Below are 6,000 nucleotides of genomic sequence, written 5' to 3'. Positions count from 1 at the left end.
AAATGTGAGTGGAAAGGCCAGGCTTAATCACTGGAGAAAAAGTGAATTAAATGGAAGAAAATGATACAACTATGACAATTACCCAGCATCCTCTCCAAATGATTCTAATGTCACCTGAGATACTAGTCAATTTCTATGTCGGTGAATATAGCATTTCTGATTGTGTTGAAAGTGAAATGATTCGATCCAAAATAACGATACTGAGGGTTTAACGTTAATATGAAGAACAGTTCGTGCACCTATTGTGGGAACTAATTAGCAATTTCGTGACGGAAACTTCGCATCTTTAAACGGACTGTGCCATGCCTTTAAGTACTGGCTCTTTTGTTATATCTCTTACTACACAAATACTGAAATTATCGAGCGCGAGAAAACGAAGCAAAGGCAATCCGTGCTTTAAATAGTTGGATTTTCTAGGAAGGATGAAATAAATTAACAGATTTGCTGTTTCACAAAGAACTTAAACAATAATGACGTACAGAACAGTCGCTAAAATGAACACCACAATTTTACAAGAGAATCCAGATATAAGAAATTACAATTTTGAAACTCTGGGAAGAGGGCAAGGAACATTTATATCACGGAGAGTGTAATGTCTAACTTTTTCAACCATGTATTCTTGGAAGTCAACGTGCTGGTTTTAGTTAAAAATATTATGGTCGCTGGAATAATTGCATCTTGTGTCACCACATCAACGCGTACCTTAATGTACCCGATAAAACATTGACAGCACTGGGACCGCCTGCAATTAGAAACAGTATTGTCTATATTGTTGAGCGTATTTGGACAATCCAGATTTTAATTATTAAGAACATTTGAGGAAATCTCATCTGCTTACTATTCCACTCGCTGATATTAGGGTAAGTGTGTCGCCCATCTTTGTATTTTGCAAGCCAAAAAAAATCTAATCATCGGTGAAATCGAAGCTGTCTGCCCAGTTATGTTTTAATACTGACCACGATAGCGGTATACAGAACTCAATATTATACACTGGAAGTATAGGAACCGCTAACAAATTTGTCTACATTCTGAGAGATCAGTCTACTCGTTAGATTACATTGACGTGCGTTACAGTTTCCTGTTATGACGCACAGCGTTGTATCTCAATAACAGCTACTAATTCCATGCTGTTGGAATTCTAACTATTTCATATCCACATTATAAGACAGTGCAAAGCTAGTCTACTATAATCACAGTATATAGCAAGAAGACGTTTCATATAATTGAGGCAGTAAACTACTAACTGAAAATGAACTCCAGACAATATGTAAGTAACACTTGAAGATTTCAAGCTTTCACTAGAGTACTCCATGTCACAGGTGTGTTGCACCTTTAACATTAAAGGGGGTTTCTAAGGTTGTGTATTGCTCGTAATGCTTACTTGATCTTAAATCTAATTCAGTGAGTTTCAGGCTGGTTGAATTTAAGAAAACGTAACGACTTTGATTTTATATGACGATTGCTAGCCGGTAATTAAATGCCCAGCACAGAACTATAGACTATGCCCCAAAATACCGGATGTGCTACTGAGAGCGCCAAGACGAACGCTACTGACACACTGGGGTGCAAGTTCCTAGTTACCAGTTGACTCCTAGACCAAGGTTGAAAATAGACTTTGAAAGAATACATGAAGTAACTAAGGTATGGAAGTCACTTAGGAGCAAGTCTATTCTTACATTTCTTGATAATTTTGGTCACCCGAAAGAAAAACAACGCCGCGTTAAGAGAGCAAAGGGAAAGAATAAGAACAGAAAATGTGAGAAATACTCGGGAGGACAGGCCACTTCTTTGAGAGGTGAAACAGAGTTAACGTTTGAGGTTAAAGATCCTTCTTCCAAACTTCTGAAGTTAACCGGGTGCTTTTTCAACATGTGGTCTGACCACCAGAGTATTTCCAGCACTTTTTGTTTTTTTTTTAAACCTTAGATGTACAGCATCTGCATTTTTAATTGACAAAATATAGTGGAAGCTGGAAATCTGCGACAAAACAGGATATGCTAAGTTCTGATGGCGGGTCATTGATCTGAAAGGTAGGTGTGTTTCTCTGTCCACAGACTGCCTGACTTGCTGAGTGTCCCCAAGTCTTTCTGATTTTATTACAGTTTGTAGTCTTATTCTCTCCTAAACATTGTGAAATTACACCAAGTCCTTGTCTGGAATGCAGCACTCAACTCTTGAAACTGCTGAATTCTTTCTCACTGAACTGAGGCAAATGAGCTCCATGCATGGCTACACAGATGATAAGTTTAATTTGGCAAGAGACAGGCTCATATTTAAGTTTTACTGGATTTGAAACCATTAACCCATATCCCAAGCCTCTCCTAGCAGAGAGGAGAAATTGAGAGCACTACAAGTTTTAGCACACAATCAAGCTCCGATTAATGAAAAGGTCTTTAACTGGAAGTTCAGCAATTAATCTGTGACATGTCTTGCTGTTGTGGTGTTTCCAATCAGTGTTTTTGGGTTCATGAACATTTTTGTTTCTAATTTTCAGGTAATTTAGTTCAGCTGCTTCTGTGCATCACTATATTTCCCCTTTCTCTAAGGTACCACTAGTTGAGCCCTACATCTTGCCCTCAACTCTAATAATTTTGGAATCAGTCTCAGGGTTTGCTCAACCTATTTATCTTCCTCTCCTATACTGTTTGAAGCAATTTAAGCCACAAGAGTGATTTATTTTCCTTTGACTCCTCTCAGTCTTTTAAACTGCTAAGCCTCCAATGCTCCCACATGTCATTCAGACCATAAGACCATAACATATAGGAGCAGAATTATGCCATTTGGCCCATTGAATCTGCTCCGCCATTTCGTCATGGCTGGTCCAATTTTTCTCTCAGCCCCAATCTGCTACCTTCTCCCATATCCCTTCATGCCCCAACCGTTCAAGAATCTATTGACCTCTGCCTTAGATGTACATAAAAACTTGGCCTCCACAGCTGCCTGTGGCAAAGAATTCCACAGATTCACCAGTCTTTGGCTAAAGAAATTATTTCTTATTTCTTTTCTACAAGGACATCCTTCTATTCTGAGGATGTGTCCTCTGGTCTTAGACTCTCCCATCATAGGAAACATCCTCTCCACATTCACTCTAACAAGGCCTTTCACCATTCGATAGGTTTCAATTAGGTCAGCACTCATTCTTCTGAATTCCAGTAAATACAGGCCCAGAGCCATCAAAAGCTCTTCATACAACAAGCCATTCAATCTTAGAATCATTTTTGTGAACATCCTTTGAAATCTCTCCATTTTAGCATGTCCTTTCTGGGATAAGATGTCCAAAACTGCTCAAATACTCCATGTGAGGTGTCACCAGTGCTTTATAAAGTCTCAACATTACTTCCTTGCTTTTATATTCTAGTCCCCTTTAAATGAATGTTAACATCATATTTGCCTTCCTCACCACCGACTCAACCTTTGGGAAATCCGGCACAAGGACTCCCAAATCCCTTTGTGCCTCAGATTTCTGTATTTTCTCTCCATTTAGAAAATAGTCAACACTTTCATCTCTTCCACCAGTGCATGGCCTTACACTTCCCGGCAATATTCCATCTGCCTCTTCTTTTCCCATTCTCCTGATCTGTAAGTCCTTCTGTAGCCTCTCTACTTCTTGAAAACTACTTGCCCCTCCACCTATCTTCATATTGTCTGCAAACTTTGCAACAAAGCCATCAATTCCATCATCCAAATCACTGACATTTAACAAAAGGGTGCAGAGGAGATTTACAAAGATGTTGCCTGGATTGGGGAGCATGCCCTATGAAAACAGGCTGACTGAACTTGGCCTTTTCTCCTTGAAGTGACGGAGGATGAGAGGTGACCTGATAGAGGTGTATAAGATGATGAGAGGCACTGATTGTGTGGATAGTCAGAGGCTTTTTCCCAGGGCTGAAATGGCTGCCACAAGAGGGCACAGATTTAGGGTGCTTGGGAGTAGATACAGAGGAGATGCCGGGGTAAGTTTATTATGCACAGAGTGGTGAGTGCGTGGAATGGGCTGCCGGCAAAGTGGTGGAGGCGGATATGATAGGGTCTTTTAAGAGACTTTTGGATAGGTACATGGAGTTTAGAAAAATAGAGGGCTATGGGCAACCCTAGTAATTTCTAAGGTCAGGACATGTTCAGCACAACTTTGGGCCTGTATTGTGCTGTAGGTTTTCTATGTTTCTATGTAAAAAGAATTGGTCCCAACAGAGACCTCTAAAGAACACCACTAGTCACCAGCACCCAACCAGAAAAGATTCCCTTTATTCCCACTCTTTGCCTCCTGCCAATCAATCACCGCTTTATCTATGCTAGAATCTTTCCTGTAATACCGTGGGCTCATGTGTGACACCTTGTCAAAGGCCTTCTGAAAATCCAAGTGCACAAGATCAACCAATTCTCCTTTGTCTATACTGCTTGTTATTTCTTCAAAGAATTTGAACAGATTTGTCAGGCAAGATTTTCCCTTGAAGAAACCATGCTGATCATGGCCTATTTTATCATGTACTCTGACACCACAGCCTTAACAATCAACTCCAACATCTTCCCTACTACGGACATCAGACGAACTAGCTTATAATTTCCTTTCTTCTGTCTCTCTCCCTTCTTGAAGAGTGGAATGATTCTTGCAATTTTCCAGTCTTCTGGAACCATTCCAGAATCTAATGATTCTCGAAAGATCATTACTAATGCCTCCACAATCTCTTCAGCCACCTCTTTCAGAACCCTGGGGTGTACACCATCTGGTCCAAATGACCTACCTATAATCAGACCTTTCAGTTTCCCAAGAACCTTCTCTCTAGTAATGGTAACTTCACACACTTCATGACCCCTGACACCTGGAGCTTCCAGCATATTGCTAGTGTTTTCCACAGTGAAGAGTGATGCAAAATACTTATCCAGTTTGTCCAGCATTTCCTTGTCCCCATTACTACCTCTCCAGCATCATTTTCCAGTGGTTTGATATCCCCTCTCGCCTCTCTTTTACACTTTATGTATCAGAAAAATCTTTTGGTATCCTCTTTAATACTGTTCTTGCCCACTATTACTATCATCAATATACTTCCAACTCCCACACCTTCTCCAGAGGTTTAAATTTGGTGTCCTTCTTGCTCTCTGCATATATTTGCTTGGTGATATTATTTAGTGTCATGGGCACAGATATCACATGTAGTCCATCACCTATATCTCTTCCTTACTGGTTTAGAAATTTCCATCATCTAGTCTTGAATGGACTGTTGTTTCCTTCATTTAAATATTGATAAGACCAAAGAAATTGTTTTTACTTGTTATCTTAAACAATGTACACTTACATTTGATTTCATCTCCTTCCTTAGCAAATATTTTAGGCTGAATGAAATATTCTAACTGATATTGTGAGCAAATTGTTGGGGAAACAGTCAAATACCAACAGATAAAAGGAGATCCAGTGATTGAGAATTAGGTCTGTGGAGAGATGAAGCATGAGGGATGTAGACCAATGCAGAACTCTGAAAGACAAAATCACAAAGGATATCGTTGTCATGGAAGAAGTGGATTGGAGGATAACAATATATAGATAACAATATACACTATAAATATTCTGTGCACCACAGTTGCTAGGAGATGTTGGATTTTGCGTAGTGAGTGATATTTCAAAAGAGAGCGGGGCATTCAGGACATTTGGCATGCCACAGTTCCACACTGGATTTTTCACAATTAGGCATTTAACAAGGGCCCATAAAAAGAAGCTAGGTTTAAGCAGTGTGGGCATTGTGGGAGTGGGCTAGTTTTAGAGTGGGGAATTCAGGACTTTGCTCAGTGAGGCTTAGGCAGAAGCTATATGTAGATTTTTTTCCATTGAATTTTCCTTCTTCAGTATGGCACAGTTAGAGCAGTGCACAGTACGACAGGATCATGGAATGCTCCTCTTGCAGGATGTGGGAAGGTAGGGAGACCTCCGGTGTCCCTGATGACTACATCTACATGAGGTACATCCAGCTGCAGTTCCCTTCCGACTGTGTTAAGGAACAAGAGCTG

This window comes from Hemitrygon akajei, chromosome 5 (assembly GCF_048418815.1).
Source record: "Hemitrygon akajei chromosome 5, sHemAka1.3, whole genome shotgun sequence".
Taxonomy (NCBI): Eukaryota; Metazoa; Chordata; class Chondrichthyes; order Myliobatiformes; family Dasyatidae; genus Hemitrygon; species Hemitrygon akajei.
Note: the sequence above shows the minus strand (reverse complement) of the source record.